Source organism: Schistocerca piceifrons, chromosome 1, assembly GCF_021461385.2.
Source record: "Schistocerca piceifrons isolate TAMUIC-IGC-003096 chromosome 1, iqSchPice1.1, whole genome shotgun sequence".
Taxonomy (NCBI): domain Eukaryota; kingdom Metazoa; phylum Arthropoda; class Insecta; order Orthoptera; family Acrididae; genus Schistocerca; species Schistocerca piceifrons.
The window spans coordinates 1,040,982,104-1,041,004,461 of record NC_060138.1 but is presented as its reverse complement, the minus strand read 5'-3'; the positions used below and the strand labels follow the sequence as shown (position 1 = coordinate 1,041,004,461).

The window sequence follows — 22,358 nt, the reverse complement described above, 5'->3', positions numbered from 1 at the left end:
CCGTCTCGCGCGACGCGGTTCAGTACCCTGCCTTGTGGCGTTACTTGTATTCGATGGTATTAGCTGGAAACCAGAGACTGCAATCAAACTTTAGAAAGTTTATACAGGGTGGTCCATTGATCGTGACGGGGCTAAATATCTCACGAAATAAGCTTCAAACGAAAAAACTACCAAGAACGAAACTAGGCTAGCTTGAAGGGGGAAACCAGATGGCACTATGGTTGGCCCGCTAGATGGCGCTGCCATACTTCAAACGGATATCAGCTGCGGCTTTTTTAAATAGGAACCACCATTTTTTACTACATATTCGTGCAGTACGTAAAGAAATACGAATGTTTTACTTGGACCACTTCTTTCGCTTTGTGATAGATGGCGCTGCAATAGCCGCAAACGTGTAAAGTACGTGGTATCACGCAACATTCCACCAATGCGGACGGTATTTACTTCGTGATACATTACCCGTGTTAAAATGGACCGTTTACCAATTGCGGAAAAGGTCAATAGCGTGTTCATGTATGGCTATTGTGATCAAAATGCCCACAGGGCGTGTGCTATGTATGCTGCTCGGTATCCTGGACATCATCCAAGTGTCCGGACCGTTCGCCGGATAGTTACGTTATTTAAGGAAACAGAAAGTGTTCAGCCACATGTGAAACGTCAACTACGATCTGCAACAAATGATGATGCCCAAGTAGGTATTTCAGCTGCTGTCGCGGCTAATCCGCACATCAGTAGCAGACAAAATGCGCGATAATCGGGAATCTCAAAAACGTCGGTGTTGAGAATGCTACATCAACATCGATTGCACCCGTACCATATTTCTGTGCACCAGGAATTGCATGGCGACGACTTTGAACGTCGTGTACAGTTCTGCCACTGGGCACAAGAGAAATTACGGGACGATGACAGATTTTTTTACACGCGTTCTATTTAGCGACGAAGCGTCATTCACCAACAGCGGTAACGTAAACCGGCACAATATGCACTATTGGGCAACGGAAAATCCACGATGGCTGCAACAAGTGGAATATCAACGACCTTGGTGGGTTAATGTATGGTGCGGCATTATAGGAGGAATGATAATTGGCCCCCATTTTATCGATGCCAATCTAAATGGTGCAATGTATGGTGATTTCCTACGTAACGTTATACCGATGTTTCTACACTGCATGACAGAATGGCGATGTTCTTCGTACATGATGCATGTCCGGCACATAGCTCGCTTGCGGTTGAAGCGGTATTGAATAGCATATTTCATGACAGGTGGACTGGTCGTCGAAGCACGCACGTTCACCGGATCTGACGTCCCCGGATTTCTTTCTGTGGGGAAAGTTGAAGGATATTTGGTATCGTGATCCACCGACAACGCCTGACAACATGCGTCAGCGCATTGTCAATGCATGTGCGAACATTACGGAAGGCAAACTACTCGCTGTTGAGAGGAATGTCGTTACATGTATTGCCAAATGCACTGAGGTTGACGGATATCATTTTGAGCATTTATTGCATTAATGTGGTATTTACAGGTAATCACGCTGTAACAGCATGCATTCTCAGAAATAGGATCACAAAGGTACATGTATCACATTGGACCAACCCACATAAAATGTTCAAACGTACCTACGTTCTGTATTTTAATTAAAAAAACCTACCTGTTATCAATTGTTCGTCTAAAATTGTGAGCCATATTTTTGTGACTATTACAGCGCCATCTATCGCAAAGCGAAAAAAGTGGTCCAACTAAAACATTCATATTTTGTTTACGTACTACACGAATATGTAATAAGAAATGGGCGTTCCTATTTAAAAAAACGCAGTTGACATCCGTTTGACCTATGTTAGAGCCGTCTAGCGGGCCAACCATAGCGCCATCTGGTTTCCCCCTTCAAGCTAGACAAGTTCCGTTCTTTGTAGTTTTTTCGTTTGACGCTTATTTCGTGAGATATTTGGCCCGGTCACGATCAATGGACCACCCTGTATATGCAGACTGAAGTGACGAATGAAAATTTGTATCAAGGCCAGGATTCGATCCCAGATATCGTGCTCACCAGACAGACGCTCTGACCACTACGTCACCCCAGCACAGTGGCTCAGCATAACTGCAGGGAATACCATAGCTCACCTCCCTCCTCAATCAAAATACCAATTCACGCGTCAGCCCACCGGATATTCTCCGTAAGCTCTAACAGGATTGCAGTGTGTCCCTAGCTTTATTGGAATAGCTCCGCAGCATCGAACGACGACTCCCCAGCTTTGACAAGACACAGGGGATCTTGCCCTAAACCCAGGCAAAAGCGCTTTAATCAAATGAAACTGTGTATATTTCCAGCGACCTTCTCAAGTCTCAAACATCTGTGGTGTGCTAGGATATTTCGTGCTGTTGTGCAAAGCCACCGTGCGAGTATGGCGTACTGGTCAGCGCGTCTGCGTAGTGAGTAGTAGACCGGGGTTCGAATCCTCACCTTCGTACAAATTTTCATCACTTCAGTCTGTATATATTAAGTCATAAATGTTTGAGACTTGAAAAGGTGCGTGGTACCATACAGTTTCATTCGATTTACTAGGTTTGTCAAATTTTTGACACTGTGTGTCACTCTTTTACGTGTTTCTCAACGTAGAACATGAATGATGTGTTTCCGAGAACTTTCTCGATGACTGCATATTTGACAAGACGGCGAACGTTGTTCGTTCTCGGTGTTTGGCCGCACATGTCTAGAGGAAAAGTTGTATTGCAATTAGTGTCACTCTATCGTGTGTTTACCCAAGTATGGAAACTGTGATAAAGGACAAATAGAAAATAGCAGTGGAAATGACCAAAATGGTAGAGGTGTTGCGTCTTTAACAGCCATGCATTATGCAGGAAGACATTAAGAAAAAAATATTCGACGTACAACATGTAAGCGGGGAACAATAAAATACAGAAAATCAAGCTCCCCTCTTCTTCCACGGACGATGTACATGTTCCCACGTTAAGGTGTTTTAAAGAACTGTCTCAGAGGACCAAGTTCAAGTGAATAAATTTTCATATACTTGCCTTCTTTTTCAATGTGAGGGCAAAATTTCAATGTTGTTATAAGTTTGACTGTCCATTCGGGGAAAGTTGATGTGATCATTAGGCTCCGAGTGTTACATTTCCTTCAGCGCATTTTCATGAGCATATTCCTCTCTCAATTTCAACCATTCCTTGTACCAGCTTATTTGTTTCCTTTTTCTTTTTTAAACACAGTGCTGAAGCCAATTCAAGAAACGCTTTATCTCCATTTGCAGCCATTAGCACTAATCTCAATATATCTCATGACACGAACAGCATATGCTTGGAAACTTGGTACGTGTATGGGCGAGTTTGACAAACCCGTGGACACAAAAGAGAGAATTTGACGAACTAGTTCGATCGTGTAGCTAATGTGGGGCCTGGGTATTCGGCTCGGTATTCACACAGTGGGATGTGGGAAACACGTAAGAAGAACATCCCGACTGGCCGACACACCGATCCTCATCGTTAATTCGCCGGGCCTCAATGGATGTGAATAAAAATAAAAAATAATCATCAAGTTACACTCCATTTAGAGACTTGCACGCAGCGACTGTTATTTTTGATTTGTAAATATTGGATTTCAGCTATCAGCCGTCCTTTGGAATATTTATTGGCAGAATTAGATTTCGGCTAGCAACTAGCGATTCTCAATGCACTACCCTTTATGCCTGTTGGTCTGGCTTTGTACACAGTTCATGAACTGTGTACAAAGCCAGACATACAGGCATTACATGCATTGACCAATAAAGAGGATAGTGCATTGAGAATGGCTAGTTGCTAGCCGAAATCTAGATCTGCCGATAAATATTCCAAAGGACGACTGATAGCTGAAATCTATTATTTACAAAATAAAAAATAATATTGTTCTGAGAAATTTTATTGCATCGCGAAGCGAATAATGTGTATCGAAGTCCTTACGAGAAACTGAGATTGTGCCATTAACCAATTCCATTGCAAGGTGCACCAAAGATGAACAATCATGAAAAAATTTCATAATTGTCTTCCCAAATGTCTTCTCCGGGAGATTTTGGGAGCGAAGGTAACTAAAAACAGTTATAGCACCGACTAAGTATTTAGTAATGTTTCGTTTTCACGCTGAAATATTGTAATTGCAGTACCTAATTTGTTTATCCTGCATGGCTGCTTAGCAGTAGTTTCTGAATTCGGCTGAGGATCAATCCAGTATATCTGAGGGTCCATTGTGCGCTCATTCTACCGTCGGAATTGCCAATATTTGATTCTTTTGTGCAAGCTGATACGGTTCGCTGAACCTCATTCTGACGCTGTATTGAGCACCGGTTTTTCATTTGTAGATTGATCCAACGCTTCCTGTGTGGCCTGCGAAGAGGATGCAGTACCGTTCTGTGTGTGTGTGTGTGTGTGTGTGTGTGTGTGTGTGTGTGTGTGTAACGAGCTGCCGTGGTTGGCTGCAGCAAGAGTTCTCGGAACTCCTGGAGCGGTGGCCGTACCGGGAATGGCTGGCCTGGATGGCCACGTAACAGCTCGTGGAAAGATTGGGGAAACTATTTGCCCAGTGCAAGAGGCTACTCATGTGTCTGTCTTCGCTGTGAAGAATGAAATGTTGGGTGCGGGATGCGATGCAAAACTCTGGAACAACGCTTTGCATTAATGTCTCGGGATGATGGGTTGCTTTTATTGAGGATACTTCTAAAAGAAACCTTGCGCCAGAGTTCTACATCTGTATTCTGCAAACTACTGCGAAGTGCATGGCAGAGGATACTTCCTTCTTTACTGCGTATTAAAATTTTTTCCCGTTCCATCGAGTGCCGGAAATAATGACCGCTTAAATGTCTCTGTGCGTCCTATCGTCAATCTGAATTTGCCGTTGCGGTCTCCACAGCAACGATACGTAATATTATTTCTTGTAACGTTCCACGTAGTATACCAATTAGATTCCTTTTGAAGGATGCTGATGCGTTAGCTCCATACTTAACAATCATATACAACCGTTCGCTCGACGAAAGATCCGTACCCAAAGCCTGGAAAGTTGCACAGGTCACACCAATATTCAAAGAAGGTAGTAGCAGTAAGATACTAAATTACGGGCCCATATCGTTAACGTCGATATGCAGAAGGATTTTAGAACATATATTGTGTTCGAACATTATGAATTACCTCGAAGAAAACTGTCTATTGACACACAGTCAACATGGGTTTAGAAAACATCTTTAGTGTGAAACATAACTAGCTCTTTATTCACATGAAGTGTTGAGTGCTATTGACAAGGGATTTCAGATCGATTCCGTATTTCTGGATTTCCGGAAGGCTTTTGACAGTGTACCACACAAGCGGCTCGTAGTGAAATTGCGTGTTTATGGAATATCGTCTCAGTTATGTAACTGGATTTGTAATTTCCTGTGAGAGAGGTCACAGTACGTAGTAATTGACGGAAAGTCATCGAGTAAAACAGAAGTGATTTCTGGCGTTCCCCAAGGTAGTGTTATGCGCCCTTTGCTGTTCCTTATCTATATTAAAGAATTTGGAGATAATCTGAGCAGCCGTCTTCGGTTGTTTGCAGATGACACTGTTGTTTATCGACCAATAAAGTCATCAGAAGACCAAACAAACTGCAAAACGATTTAGAAAAGGTATCTGAATGGTGCGAAAAGTGGCAGTTGGCCCTAAATAACGTAAAGCGTGAGGTCATCCACATGAGTGCTTAAGGGAACTAGTTAAACTTCGGTTACACGATAAATCAGTCTAATGTAAAAGCCTTAAATTGAACTAAATACGTAGGTATTACAATAACGAACAACTTAAATTGGAAGGAACACAGAAAATGTTGTGGGGAAGGCTAGCCAAAGACTGCGTTTTATTGGCAGGACACTTAGAAAATGTAACAGACCTACTAAGGAGACTGCCTACACTACGCTTGTCCGTCCTCTTTTAGAATACTGCTGCGCGGTGTGGGATCCTTACCAGATAGGATTGACGGAGTACATCGAAAAAGTTCAAAGAAAGGCAGCACGTTTTGTATTATCGCGAAATATGGGAGAGAGTGTCACAGAAATGATAAAGGTTTTGGGCTGGAAATCATTAAAAGAAAGGCGGTTTTCGTTGCGACGGAATCTTCTCACGAAATTCCAATCGCCAACTTTCTACTCCGAATGCGAAAATATTTTGTTGACACCGACCTACATAGGGAGGAACGATCACCACGATAAAGTAATGGAAATCAGAGCTCGTACGGAAAGATATAGGTGTTCGTTCTTTCCGCGCGCTATACGAGATTGTAATAATAGAATATTGTGAAGGTGGTTCGATGAACCCTCTGCCAGGCACTTAAATGTGATTTGCAGAGTATCCATGTAGATGTAGATGTAATCTTTTGCGAGGCAGTTCTTATCTATCTTCAAGCGTTTGCCAGTTCAAGTTATTCAGCTTCTGTGACGCTTTCCTGTTGGTCACACACACCTGTGGCCATTAGTGCTAATCTGCTTTTCGTACTTTCAAATCCCCTGTTCGTCCTATTTGGTACAGATCTGAGACACTTCGGCACTATTCCAGGATGGGTCGCATGAGTGCTTTATAAGCAATTTGCTTTGTTGACTCGGCGCATTTTCCCACTATCCTACGAATGAAACGATGGCTGCCACCACCTTGCCCACGAATGTGGCGTCCTCTCACGGGACGTGAAAACATTCGTTGGCTAGAAGGCGGTGACGCTACGGCGTGGAATTTCACGTTCCAGTACACTGCGTGGCGTGAAAGGATGAATCGGCCATCTGGGGTTCCTTCGTGGAGACGAACGTGGCCAATAAGATGCAGCATCGGTCTCACGTCGCAAGCAGAAAGTAGGAGATGCCATATTGTATTAAGTCATGGAACTGAACTCTGTATTTGGTACTTTGTATATAAGTAGCGATCGAAAAGTTGCCGTTCGAAGACGGTACAGTCCAGAATCGGTATGTCAGACAGGATTGAGGCAATCATCCCTCAGACGCACCAGGTTGAAGATATCCGTCTGGTAAAACATCGTGCCCTCCTGAGGGAAATAGTCCGTAAGTGCCTGCAGCACATCCTCGTCCGACAGAAATCCTCGACCCGTCATTGCTTTTTTTAAGCTGGCGAAGGCGCGCTTATCGCATGGCGAGAGATCAGAAATATTCGGCAGGTGCTCGAGTTGCTTTCACTTGAGATGACGTAAATTCCGCGTTGCGACATTTGCAATATGGGGACGTGCGTTATGATGAAGCAGCAGCACACGTTGTCGGACCTTTCTCCTTAATTCGATATAAATTAATCTTCCTCCGATGTATGTCGACCGATCTTTGTCCTTAGGCAGCCAAGAAAATAACAGTACGTTGGTCCTGTTTGGACTCATTTCATAAGAACATCACCAAAGTTCGCGTTTACGCCTTCACCGTACGCACGTCGGGAAGACGCGAAATACCACACTAATTCCTTGCTTGCACGTCGGTGCTTATACATCCGCATCGGAGTTGCTATACGTTCTAGGCACGCTGCAGCAACTCAAACGGAAGCTTTCTGATCGCGCCTGGTATTATAGCGTATGTAGTACGAACATAAGCTGTTTCAGAGCAGCAGACCATTGAGAACCCCTCGAAAACATGTCGGTTTTGGTGCGATCTATTGTAATAAAATGACGGGAAATGACCCATCGATAGGTGAAGGCTTCTCATAGTTGATGGTCTTCGTATTATATTTGGAATCTATGAATGTAAGTCGTTTCAGTGCTGTGCTTTGTCAAAGGCACGTCGTTTTTGGTACAGTTTGTTCCGGTGTCAAATATGTGGTTATATTCCGTGGACATGTGTAAAAGTTGTGGCATGTAACTTACTCTGTATTGTTTTATTCAGAACGTAGCGTAATTGATAGCGCCGTCAACTAGTAAAGAGGATGCACGTTCGCGTCTGGCCACCTGTTTTTCACCTTAAGTTTGCTAAAAGATTGTACTACTTTATTACTAATTTAATAGGGTTCACAATAGTTGCTGTTAATCATTATGTATAATGTATTTGCTGCAACTGTTATTGCATAGATCGGAGAGTGCATGTTTTCCCAATGGCCAGAAATCGTGACGTGTATATCAGAAAGTAAACAGAAATTACTCACTGTAAGATTTTGTTCTTATGAAATTTTGTGGAAAAGATACATATGATACGGTCCACAAAGCCGGCCGGTGTGGCCGAGCGGTTCAAGGCGCTACAGACTGGAACCGCGCGACCGCTACGGGCACAGGTTCGAATCTTGCCTCGGACATGGATGTGTGTGATGTCCTTAGGTTAGTTAGGTTTAAGTAGTTCTAAGTTCTAGGGGACTGATGACCTCAGATGTTAAGTCCCATAGTGCTCAGAGCCATTTGAACCAATTTGAACAGTCCACAAAACCAAGCGATATTATGTTTGTATCTTTCCGGTAAATATCTCCTTCAATTATGGCGAGTAGCTTCGAACGTCATATCACATTGATGGTAGTCAATACGACGTCGACATATTGATATAGCATGTGGAAAGAGACATTAAAAACTACAATTCAACTATATTCAATTTAAGACTGAAATTGTGATGGAAATTCAGTTGAATTAACGAACAACGACTACTAGCACGTCTGCTGTGCAGCCATCGACGAGTTTAGCGTCGTCTTCGCAGTTTCCTCCGTCCTGCGATTGTCGCTAAGGAGTTAAGGCAACTATTCTACGTGCATTCGTTTCCGTAAACAAGATTAGCGCGCCACATGCAGTCGACAGATGCTGCTATAGCATGTAGCAACCGCGGCAGACACCATGTGTGGTGTGCTTCACGATCTGAAACACGCCCCGTGAGAGAACGGTATATGTCAACTGCGAGCTCTTACACGCAGGTGTGTGTGTGAGTTGAGTGATTCCAATAATGTGTAACTCGGTACCTTTTAGTCGTAATTTATGACGTTACAATGAAATGAATACCCCTAGCTGCATACAGGCGTTGATATAAGTCAACAGGGACAGTTGAAAATGTGTGCCCCGACCGGGAGTCGAACCCGGGATCTCCTGCTTAAATGGCAGACGCTCTATCCATCTGAGCCACCGAGGACACAGAAGATAGTACGACTGCAGGGACTTACCTCTGGCACGCTTCGCGTGAGACCCACAATCCCAACTTATTGTCCCGCAATATATATATGGCTCACCGGCCATTTGACCATCTTCTGTGCGGATGCACAAACAATGCCTGAACTCTTACGGGAATCCGCAAAAAGCCGCGAGTAATGAGTATAATGGGCAGGGGCATGGTCACCTACAGTGACATGTCCGAAAGAACAGATACAATCTTCATATACAGGGTGAAGCAAAATTTGCGCATTCGGGCTTCGCAGCACGACTCCTCACATGCCAGCGATAAAAAAAAATATCGCTCAAAATTTCGTCCAGCGAGTACATCCGGCAGAAAAAGGACGTTAAAGAGTGGCTATCTGTCAACACTATAACCACATGTACAGTAACTACCTCTGTCAACTTTCAGTGCTTGCGCTGTACGGTTGGTGTAGTGTATAGTGTTTTGGGTTAACATGCAGGAGGTCGAGGGTTCGACCCTGGGTTCATGAATATGATTTTAATTTGGTAAATGTAGTCCATATGGTGCGGAATCTGTCATCTTAATCGTCAACAGCGATTGCAGCGGGTCCTCTGGAAAACATTTGCACTAACATACTACAATGGTAGAAATGGAACATGGTCAGCTTTGAAAGAAGCCCATTCTACGTCGTGGGCTCGAATTTATTCCACCACTTCATCTACTAGATGCGAAACGTATTTTCTTTGTACCTTGCTCTATTGGTCGCATAGGTTAGTACCAACTATTATTCTTGCCTCGTTGCAGTCCATTACATTTCTTTATGGCCTAACGTTATCAGCGGGACTAGCAATATGCTTTGCAAATAAGGTCCAAACTCGATTACTATTTCTATGTGTTATCATTATGGTTCCATTAATTGTTTCAACTGTCTATTTCTTATTTGTCTAACCACATTTCTGTTGTGTTCAGCATTAAAAAATGTTGTAAATGTAGGATACATGTGACATAAGAAACGGTATATATTACAGTATGAAATATCAGAATGAAATTAGCAAATAAAAAGAATGCTCCGCAACCCAGGGTTGAACCCTCGACCTCCTGCATGCTAACCCAAAACTCTATCCACTGCACGAACTGCACAGAGCAAGTAAAATGTGCTGTCAGAGGTAGTTACCATTGATGTGGTTACAGTGTTGCCAGATTGCCACTCTTCTCCTTTTTCTGCCAGATGTACTCGCCGGACGAAATCTTGAGACAGACCTTTTTTTATCGCTGGGATGTGAGGAGTTGCGCTGTGAAGCCCGAGTGCGCGAATTTCGCTTCACGCTATATATATATATATATATATATATATATATATATAACTTTCTTGCGGTTTATGAAGCTAACAGTTTTCTAACAGTTTTACATTACTGATAATTACAAGCAAGATGGCAGTCTCTGTACCATTTTGAAATGTTATCGATATCTGACGGAATATTTGTGCATCTCTTTTCAGACAGCACTGCACTGTAGATAATTGTATCATCTGCAGAAGCGTCAGGCTATTATTAATATTGCCTTCTAAATCATTGATATACAACATGAAAAGCGACGATCCCAAAGCACGTTCCTGCGACACACCTGAAGTTACATGAACAGCAGTTTTCCCACTATCGACAGCTTTATCTGAAAAGCAACTTGGTGATACGCTTATCAAGACATAGGATGCGAACACACAGTCAGATGAAATAAAACTAGACACGTAATGACCTACTCTCCATAAAACTGTTTGATAATAGAACTTCGCTGACGAAATACGTGTAGTGTTGTTGATGCAGTAGTTTTTTTTTTAGTGACGTTAGGGATGGAGGTATGGTGTAGTTCAAGAAGACCCAGTCGATGAGGGCATCACTAGTGAGGAAAAGTGGGCCATTTGCTTAAGGGGAGCAAAATGTATCGGATGTGTCTTTGGCAGAACTTTACTAGCGTTTCCCGAAAGTGTTCCGCGAAAAACATCCATTTGTAACAACAGTGGTCTTGCAATCACTGCGCTAAAAGAGGAGTATATTTCAAGTCCAGCTTTTTTCATTTCACATTGGTGCTTCAAATATATCTTATCCATTTATGTTGTTTGTTTTGAATTGTGGGGTATTCAAGTCATCTAAACGATGAAAGGTTATGCATTTATACTGTATTGTTCGAGTGATCTGAGGCTCCTTGTCCGAATATGCTGGACGTCTAGTAGTTTCACATGTTACGCGATACCTAATCTTTAATGACCCCTGTTTTGTTTTTAATAAACTTCTGCTCCAAGAGATTACCAGTGCAGACTTGGTGAAAGAAGAGTGCATGCAATAACTCAATTTTAGCACTGCGTGAAATTTGATATGTTTTGTCTCCCATAGTGCTTCACGTCATTCTACCTATCGCTTTTAAAACGTGTATTGTTGAGCAACGGAGAAATTTCCTCAGCTACATTCGTGGTACTAATGTCGCCTTTGCTGAGATTACTCCAACGCTACTGTCACAGGTTCGAATCCTGCCTCGGCCATGGATGTGTGTGATGTCCTTAGGTTAGTTAGGTTTAAGTAGTTCTAAGTTCTAGGGGACTGATGACCTCAGAAGTTAAGTCCCATAGTGCTCAGAGCCATTTGAACCATTTGAGATTACTACGTTTCGTACAAAGTACTAGATCCAAATGTACTGCGTTCGTGGTCTACTTCACAGGTCTCGCATGTTTCCCATTCGTCTAAATATTACGCGGAGCTCATAGACCACGATAGTGACATTCGAATTTTCCTATTCGGTGCAGATTAGCACTGTGCCCCATCCACTCTCCTGTGTATTATCGTCTGTCTTAAGACCTGCAAACCATCGAAATACGATTCAGTGGAAAAATTCGCGCCAGCTAACGAGTCCCGCGAAAACGTATAGTACGTTGGTGATCGCTGCATGTTAAGTCGAGATGGAAGTTAGAGTACAAAGCAGATCGCAGCACTGGAGACGATAACCGAATGCAGAATTCCGCTTAGCTGTTAGTGATGGGGAAGCAGATGGGCTGCAAACGTAGAACGCGATTCGTTGGAGGTATTGAGTAGACGTTTGGGATGAAGGGGAGGTCGATGCGTTGTTCGCGGCGGTCCACCTGCGGAGGCTGCGCTGCCGTGTATTGATTGCCTGCGCCCGTCCTCCCGAGGGGTGGGTCCAGGCTAGGAGGGCCTACCCGAAGAAGCAGCGTGCTGTGCTGCCCTCTCCTGATACGTATTCCTACTATCAAAGTGGTTACCTGCCAACCTTTGGAAGCAGTATCGTTCAAGCGTACTTATTAACCCTCAGGTTGGTCTGAACTTTTACAATGCCATACTAGGTTTAATCCAATTGGATAACTTATGCCTTTTCCCTTCTCTGACCTCTGGACACACATAAACAGCCTGTTAGCCGGCCGCTGTGGCCTAACGTTTCTAGGCACTTCAGTCCGGAAGCTCGCTGCTGCTACGGTCGCAGGTTAGAATCCTGCCTCGATCATGGAGTTGTGTGATGCCCTTAGGTTAGTTAGCTTTAAGTAGTTCTAAGCGCTAGGGGACTGATGATCTCAGATGTTAAGTCCCTTCGTGCTTAGAGACATTTGAACCATTTGAAACACCCTGTTATTGGGGGACCTGTAGTTCTACTTCCACATAGATACTCCGCAAGCTACCATATAGAGCATGGCGAAGGGTACCTTGTACTACTACTACTAGTGATTCTCTTTCCTGTACCTTTCGCAAACAGAGCGATGGAGAAACGAATGTCTGTACACCTCCGTACGAACCCTAATTTCTCTTACCTTGTCTTCGGGGTCCTTACGCGGAAAGTACGTAGGTGGCAGTAGAAACGTTCCGCATTCAGCCTCAAATACCGGTCCGGTTCTCTAAATTTTCTCAGTAGTGTTTCGCGAAAAGAACGACTTCCCTCGATGAATTCACATTGAATTCACGGAACATTTCCATAATGTTCTCTGAGGAGGAGGAGCAGCAAGAAAGAACCAAACGTGCACCACGAAGGAATTATCCAAATTAGACGGAAACCGGTAGAGGCGATGTACATCTACAAACAAATGATTACAATTTGAGAAAAAATTGGATTATTTATTCAAGAGACACAGTTTCACAAAATGTGCTAGTCAGTAACTCGTTGGTCCCCTCATGCCCTTGCGCAAGCAGTTATTCGGCTTGGCATTGATTAGTGAAGTTGTTGGATGTCCTCCGGAGGGATATCGTGCCAAATTGTCCAGTTGGCGGATTAGAACGTCAGAGTCATGGGCTTGTTGGTGGGCCTTGCCTATAATGCCCCAAACGTTCTTAATGTCGGAGAGATCCGGTGACCTTGCTGGCAAGGTAGGGTTTGACAAGCACTATGATAGGTAGTAGAAACTCTGGCCGTGTGCAGACGTGCATCATCTTGCTGAAATGTAAGCTCAGGATGGCATGTCATGGATGGCAGCAGAACGGAGCGAAAAATATCGTAGACGTACTGCTGTTCTGTAAGGGCGCCGCGGATGACAACCAAAGGTGTCCTGCCGTGAAAGGAAATGTCACCCGCAGACAATAATTTCTGGTACGTGTATGGATATGGTGTCTGTTCTTTCGGACATGTCCGAAAGAACAGACACCATTGATGAACTGCAGGCGTCTAGAACGAAATTAGAATCAATTTAATAAATTCATCTACTGATGGACATTGATATATATCAACGGGGACAGGTCAAAATCTGTGCCCAGACCGGGACTCGAACCCGGAATCTCCTGCTTACATGGCAGACCCTCTATCCATCTGAACCACCGAGGGCACAGAGGATAGCGCAACTGCAGGGACTATATATATCAACGCCTGTCAGCAGCTAAAGTTATTAAATTAATTCTAATTTCGTTCTAGACGGCTGCAAGTCATCAATGGTGTCTGTTCTTTGGGACATGTCCGAAAGAACACACACCATATCCATATACGTAAATAGTTCTGGCAATACTGGCCATGGCCTCCTTCTTCTGTGCGGAGGCGCACACATCCCACGAACTCTTACGGGACTTGGTAAGAAGGTCTTCCACGAGCAATGAGTGTGTTGGGGTGGGACACTACCAATGTAGTGTGTGGGCATACATGGCTAGAATGTGGGTCTCGCGGGAGGCGTGCGCGAGATTGTCCCTGCAGTTGCAGCATCCTCTGTGCCCTTGGTGGCTTAGATGGATAGAGCGTCTGCCATGTAAGCAGGAGATCCCAGGTTCGAGTCCCGGTCGGGCCACAGATTTTTTACCTGTCCCCCTTGATAAATATATCAACGCCTGTCAGCAGGTGATGGTATTAATATATAATTCTAATAATTCATTGTTGGTGAGCCTTATTGTGGTGGACGACAGTCAGTCCCACCGCTGTCTGGGGCGTCTCCAGACACATCTTCGGCCTGAGATCTCATTGATTGGAGTAGAATTGTCTTTAGTGATGAGACCCGCTTCGAAGATGTGTTTGGAGACGCCTTTGTGGGATAACAACCCGACTCTTGCCCACCCTACGACCGCCGGCCGAAGTGGCCGAGCGGTTCTAGGTGCTACAGTCTGGAACTGTGCGACCGCTACGGTCGCAGGTTCGAATCCTGCCTCGGGCATGGATGTGTGTGATGTCCTTAGGTTAGTTAGGTTTAAGTAGTTCTAAGTTCTAGGGGACTGATGACCTCACAAGTTAAGTCCCATAGTGCTCACAGCCATTTTTGAACTGCCCTACGACCCGACAACCAGGAATGTTGGTCTGGGGTGCCATTTGCTTTCATAGCAGGACCCCTTTCGCTGTCATCAGCGGTATCGTTACAGCACGTCGGTACGTCGACTGTATTCTACGGCTCGTTTTGTTTCCCTTCGTGGCAAGCCATGCTGGGCTTACATTTCAGTAAGATAATGTCCGCCCGCACATGGCGAGAGTTTCTTATGCTTGTGATCGTGCTTGTCAAACGCTACCATGGCCAGCAAGTTCGCCGATCTCTGCCCAATTGAGAACATTTGGAGCACTATCGGTAGGGCTCTCGAACCAGCTCGGGATTTTGATGATCTGACTCACCAGTTAGGCAGAATTTGCCACGAATCCCCCAGGAGGAAATCGAACAACTTTGTCAGTCAATGCCAGGCCGAATAACTGCTTGCATAAGGGTCAGAGGTGGACCATCGCGCTATTGACTTGTTCAGTTTGCGAAGTTCTCTCTCTTGAATAAATCGTCGGATGCTTCTGAATCATTTGTTTGTCGGAGCATGTTCATTACATCTATCAATTTCCGCTCCATTCCTTCAAGGTGAGCCGCCGTCTTTTTTGTCTTAGTGTACTTGAGTGTTGATCGAACCTACCGGAAACAAACCTAGCACCATGCCTCTTACGTGCTTCGGGATCCCAAACACCCGAACAGTACTCAAGAACGGGTTGCACTGGCTTTCTATACGCGGTCTCCCTTATAGGTGAACCGCACTTTACTAAATTTCTCCCAATAAAGAGGAGTGGTCCATTCACCTTGCCTCCTATCATCCTTCAGTGCTTGTCTCATTTCATATTGCTTTGAACGTTAAGCTTAGATACTTCATCGACGTTAAGCAGAAAATGACTAATACTCTGTTTGAACGTTACGGTATTGTTTCATCTATTAATCTGCATTAAATTTTTCCACGTTTAGAACAAGCAGCCATGCATCACACCAAACAGAAATTTGTCACCAACGGCGACTTTTTGTCGTACCCCATAGCGTCATCAGTAAACAGTCTCTGATTGCTGCTTACTCTATACGTCAGATCATTTTTGTATATAGATAAGTCTTATACTTCCCTGAGGTATTCCTAAGGATACCATTATCTCTGATGAACATTCGCCGTCGAGCGATCATGCTGGATTCGAGCCATACACGTATTCGGGAACCTACTCCGTCTGCTCGGATCTCCGTTAACAGCCTGAAGTGGAGCATTTTCTCAAACACTTTCCTGAAATCTAGGAATATTGAATTTATGTGGCAACCCCCCATCCATGGTTAGGAGGATATCGTATGTGAAAACGGCAAGCATCATTTCGCTCACAACTATACTTCGTAAATCCGTGCTGATCTGTAGCCGGAAAATTTTCAGCCTCAAGGAAATTAAACTTTGACTACGCTCAAGAATTTAGCGAGGACTACGAAAGAAAGTGTTAATATCACACACAAAACTCATTGACAGTGGTAGCAGAACAAAATTCCTGGGATCGACCGAGGATAGAAAACAAACACACACACACACACACACACACACACACACACACACACACACACACACACACACTAGTACATACAGAACGACACAAGAATACATGAAACAGACATAAAAATTAATATAAGTGTAAAAAATTGTATATTTCTAAATAGTTCGGTAACTGAAATCAGCTGACAAAAATCACTATAATTTCCTATTGAAATATGTATAATTAAATTATTTTATTTGTATTATAGACCACTGATGATGCCTAGCATGAATTGGCGAAATAGATTTGGTAGACACAAGTGCAACATTCAGTTGTAAAAGAAGATACTTTATTATATGCATGATAAGAGTAACTGAAGCAACAATTGAGGACAACTGGCTGCACACATTAACAAGTTGTAGCTACTTCAGCAGTCAACACCAGATACTAACAGGCTCTCGCTGCTTGCAAACTGTCCCACTCGTATTTCTCAGTTTCGTGTCGTCCCACCTCCACTGACAATTTACGAAGTACCATTACACATCGGCTTTCTGGAAAGCGTATGTATTCGTAATACGAGTAAGCGTTTATCTACGGCCTTCAATAATTGTCTGTTGACCAACAAATCACTTTTGAAGCGATTTCTTTTTCCCTGAAACACAGTTTCTCTCTTCCCTGTACGAAGTTACAAAGATTGAACAGCACTAACATATTTTAGGACTAACAACGATAAGCTGTGTAATATTTAGGAGAAATACAGAAAGACTGAATACACTCACGAAGGAACTAAGAATATAGTAGCGCTCAAAAGGGAATCAAGGTACTTCGGCTGAACATAGACTACGAACTTACTTCTAGGGAAATTCTATTTAATTGCGCGTAAAGGGTGCAGAGTAATTGTTCTTAGTCAGGAAATGCTAAAGGGCAAGGTTAAAATATCCTGCACGCACATGTAACGTTAATTACAGTACCTATTCTTTCGGTTCTAAGTTAATCAGCCTCGAAACTCTGTACTTGGCTACCTGAAATGGAGTTACACAAACTGCTTTAAATATCCCATTTACTCTTACAAAGCAGCATAGTGCACCTTTAAGGCCATTGAGAGCAACAAGTGGAACTGTAGTCCACTGGAAAGCAAAAATAAAATAAAAGCAATAAAAATTACAGAAATTAGCGTAAGGGCGTAAGGTCACAGGTATGGAAATTTATATTGTCACTCAAAAACGAGATTTGTTTTATAACCACAGATCTCGAATACATTTTTCTCTCAACGTAATTATATGTTCATAACAAGCATTCAGAAAGAAATACCGTACCTTGGTGGGATGTCATGTTCAGATAGTTCATTAGTAACCGCGTCGATGTCCATAGGTAAAGACAGTTTGATGGTCCACCCTGATTTCACTTTTTGACCTCCACAAAACATGTTACACTGATTGTTTCATCATAAGTAACTAATTAGGAATATTAAGTAAGATTTGCTGGCTACGAATTACGCTTGTCCGCATAATTAATTACGAAATTTAAAGATCAAGAATTGCCCGTCTCAATCTGTTATGGAAGCGTTTTCCTCTCAGTTGTGGTTTCACGAGTGTTCCTTAGTACCGTTAACATACTTATTCTTCCGATTAATTTTCTCCCTTGAAACTAGCACTGACATAGAAAATACCTACTCTTTTTTCCATGTTTGCTTTCAGTTAGTGTGCCACAGTTGTACTTTCAGTACTGGTCGTTCGAGAAAACGATAGTGTAATGTGTTCGGATGTACAACATATTTATTCTTTCTGCGAGTCAACTACTCAGTAGGATTTTATATTGGTATGTTTTCTTTTTGTTTGTGTCTCATATCGTATGTAACACTGTTGCGTCAATAAATATATTATTAATTTAATTCTTTCTGTTTCAGGTAAGCTCCCTTGTACGCTCTTGTTCGCCGTGCCGTAAGTACTGAGACCTACGACGAGTTTCACTACTGTTTAATATCTATCCTCTGCGACATTATGTCTTTGAATCAGAAGTTACCGCGTCTGATCCTTTTAATTCAAGGCGGGTCATCATTGACACAAAACAGCCAACGAGATGGCACACTGGACTGGCATTTGGGCGTAGCAGAATTCAAATCCCTGACATTCCTTGATTCCTTCAGCTAATAACTAGGGACAGTGCGTGCCATAAGCTCACGGCTGATGCCTCGTCTCATCAACCTCCGCGCTTAGGTCCTAATCACCAGGGCGTCGACGGGTCGTTTAACAACTTGCGACCGTCTAAGGAGTAAAGAAATAAGAAGCTGCAGTTTCTCTTGACGCAGATACTTAAGTCGGATATCTTTCTAGAAATTTTTGACAGTACTGGGCTATGTGCCCCTGTCTTCACGCCCGCCCACTGAGGCGTCAGTCTGATGCTACCGTAGTTCGACGCAGCCCATAGTGGCTTGCCTTTTATGTATTCTGTTTTACAAATATTGTGAGTAAAGCTTTATCGCTTGATTTTTAGTTTAATACGTGACATGCCAATTTGAGAGTTTTATTTCTGATGAAGGCACTCATAGCAATGCCGAAACCTGGGTCAAAAGACTTATTTTGTGCGACCAGGGGCTGCTGTTGCTGTTAATTTTAATCAGAAAAGATACCGAATTCACATAAGTGCCAAAACTGGAGTTGTAGGGAGAGGAAATTGTCTTCCATGGCTACTGCAGCCTGTTTAGATGATGATGATGATCATCATCATCATATTGATTGCGACAGCAATTCAAGTAATTGTTATACAGATCTAGTGAGCGATTTTTACAATTTGTGTAATGAAAGTAGGACTATTTAGGAGAACACTCGATGTTGTTACTTCATTTAGAAATAACAGTTCATTGCTTCAGATGTCTACTATACGGACTTCGCCTTTCACAAATCCGTTGGTATAAAACCAGTTAACCCCCCATTCTTTAAACATTCGAAATCCCATGTGTAAAACAAATTAAAAATTTTGATTACGTCACGAATGAATTGATGTACTAAATATTTGACGTTAAACATGTAAGCAAGAAATGTTTGAAACTGTGTTTAAAGTTTGTTGGAAGTCGCCCAGTGCTGGCATGAAATACTGGATGAATGTAGTCTGAGTAATTTGTGCTCCGTTGTAAGAAAATCTGATTTTTCACCTGTCTCATTGTTTATGACGTTGTACGTCCTGAACTGTGTGTCGTACAGTTGTGTATAACTTTACAGGGACATTCAGTGCTGCATGTGAATAATGTCTGCAAAGTGTGTCGCGGACAGAGTAGTTAATAAAGAACTAATAAGTTAACATCACTCTTTATGCGTCAGTTTTACTGCTATGAACTTACTTTCACCATAAAAAAAAATATCTGTATGGTGCGAAAATTGGCAATTGACCCTAAGTAATGAAAACTGTGAGCTCATCCAAAGGAATGCGTTAAACTTCGGTTACACGATAAATCAGTCTAATCTAAATCCTTTAAATTCAACTTAATACCTATGAATTACAGTTAAGAGCAGCTTAAATTGGAAAGAACACACAGAAGATGCTGAGGGGAAGGCAAACCAAAGATTGCGTTTTATTTGCAGATGCAACAGATTTACTCAAAGAGACTGCCTACACTACGGTTGTCCGTCCTCTTTTGGAATACTGCTGCCCGGTCTGGGATTCTTGCCAGATAGGAGTAACGGAGTACATCGAGAAAGTTCGAAGACGAACAGCACGTTTTGTATTATCGTGAAATAGGGGAGAGTGTGTCACGGACATTATACAAGATTTGGGATGGACGTAATTAAAACTAAGGCGTTTCTCGCTGCAGCAGAACATTCTCACAAGATCTCAATAAGCAACTTTCTCCACAGAGTGCGAAAATATTTTGGTGAGGCCGGCGTACATTTGGAGGAACGATCATCACAATAAAATAAGGGAAATCAGAGCTCGCACGGAAAGATATACGTGTTCGTTTTCCCCCCGCGCTCTATTCGAGATTGTTGTAATAGAGAATTATTGTGAAGGTGGTTCGATGAACCCTGTGCCAGGCACTGAAGTGTGATATGCAGAGTATCCATGTAGATGTAGATCATTTTGTGGGGTTGTCAGCGATAAACAGTTTCGTAAAGGTAGTGTAAAGTTTGTTGGAAGTCACAGAGTGCTGTCATACTCAAATACTGGACGAATATAGTCTGGGTATTTGGGCGCTGTTGACACACACACACACACACACACACACACACACACACACACACAATCTCCTAACCGTAATACTTGCCTTACTGTGTTAAACCTTTAACATAAAATTGTGCCTCTTAATGAGCAGATCATAAGAGTATTTTAAATTTTCACATCAGGTCAGTAATTGTATGAAATATTGTAAATCAGTTTTATGTTGCCACTGGAAGCCGTTACTGAGGCAACTTTCCACTGGGTCTTTCTACGATGAATCATGGACCGGGGTGGACGTTTAGTAATATAGGTCGTTGAGGGTGCCTGGATATACTTAAGCGATAACACACCCAGAAAATTCCCGCGCCCGGGTTCCCGGGTTCGATTCCCGGCGGGGTCAGGGATTTTCTCTGCCTCGTGATGACTGGGTGTTGTGTGATGTCCTTAGGTTAGTTAGGTTTAAGTAGTTCTAAGTTCTAGGAGACTGATGACCATAGATGCTAAGTCCCATAGTGCTCAGAGCCATTTGAACCATTTTTGAACACCCAGAAAAAAAATCAGCAAACGTTAGGCCAGCATATTTTGTGGAAAATACTGTAAATGGACGCTTTGTCAGCAACGGGTATAGGGAAACGATTCGCTGAGGACTGCTCCCGGCTGCTGTCATAAAATATTGATGCTGCGTGTGGCCGTCCAATCAACGTCAAATAGACCAGCTGAAAGAGGTCGTGACTGGCGTGGCTTCCGTGACTGACGGAAAGCGGTGGCGCCGTGTACAGCGGTTATGGAAGTTTCGCAAAGGTGGAGTGCACTGGCTTCTCACATTAGCTAAATAGTTGCCTCAGTAAGTAGTACACTGTGGGTTGCAAAGTTCAGGAATACAACTGCGAGGACTGCACAAATATATTGTTTAAGTTTTGTCAGAATCGCAATTTATTTATGAAATAACACCACTTTCGCCATACGACGTGGGCATATGATGTCCATTTTTATTCCACGAACAGCTGTTCTCAAGCAGTTCGGCAGTACCGTGACTAAATTACAACATGAACATTCACACGTATTTCCAGTATGAAATTAGAGCAGCAACAGCTACTTCGGTAACAAATTTTTTTATTGTAATTTTCTCGCAGTAGCGTTTTATTAAGATGGCAACTAGTTTCGAACCATCGAGTTGCCCTGGCGTGAAAAGCAACTTGATAGATCGGAACTAGTCGCCAACTTAATAAAACACAACTGTGACGGAATTGCAATAGAAAAAATTAACCTTTTCGCACTATAGGAGCCATATTAAACTGAAGTGCCATAGACACACACCTTACGTCATACCAACGTGGCATAATATTTGACACTGTAGCAGTTCAGAGCTGTACATTCTTCCTGTAAATAAACGAAATCACATAACGAAACCGATCGTGAATAGAACTGGACGACAGCAGTCGTCAGACAATAATTTTGTCATTTCACGGATAGGCTGAATTTATAAAAATCGTTTGGAGAATGTAGAACGGTAATTTACCTAGAACTGCTGACTGCAATGATTCACAGTGAATCAGTTATGAAAGAGAAACGGCAGGTGCGTGTAAGTATTATTAAAGTTATTCTGTCGCTCAGTTTCACACAAGAAGCCCAAATCTTTCAACATTTCGTGCCATGTAACATGTTTCTCATCAGTCGTTATAATGATGTACATGAAAAAAAAGTGTGATGCAGGTGTTGTTCTAATCTAAAAGTGTCAGAATAATTGAATGGGTGAAATATTTCTTACATCTCAGAAAGCCGTGTCCGGCAAAGTTCTGTAGTTTTTAAACTAACCTTCGGATTGTCAGTTCTTTTACTTCATGTAAGCCATTGATACCTGTCATTTTCATAATCGAAAATAATAGCAAATGCTTAGAAAATTTTGTGCGTTTTATGTGCTTTGTAAGAAGTTG

At 42.8% G+C, this 22,358-nt stretch overlaps 1 protein-coding gene and 1 non-coding gene across 2 annotated transcripts in view; one reads left to right on the top strand and one right to left on the bottom strand.

The window, feature by feature from the left end:
- The window catches only part of LOC124777433, a 553,086-nt gene that overhangs the window by 118,355 nt on the left and 412,373 nt on the right, over positions 1-22,358 (top strand). The gene's annotated exons all lie outside the window — the stretch shown is intronic.
- Trnak-uuu lies at positions 9,017-9,090 on the bottom strand. The gene has a single exon. It is a non-coding gene; the product is annotated as a tRNA-Lys (tRNA).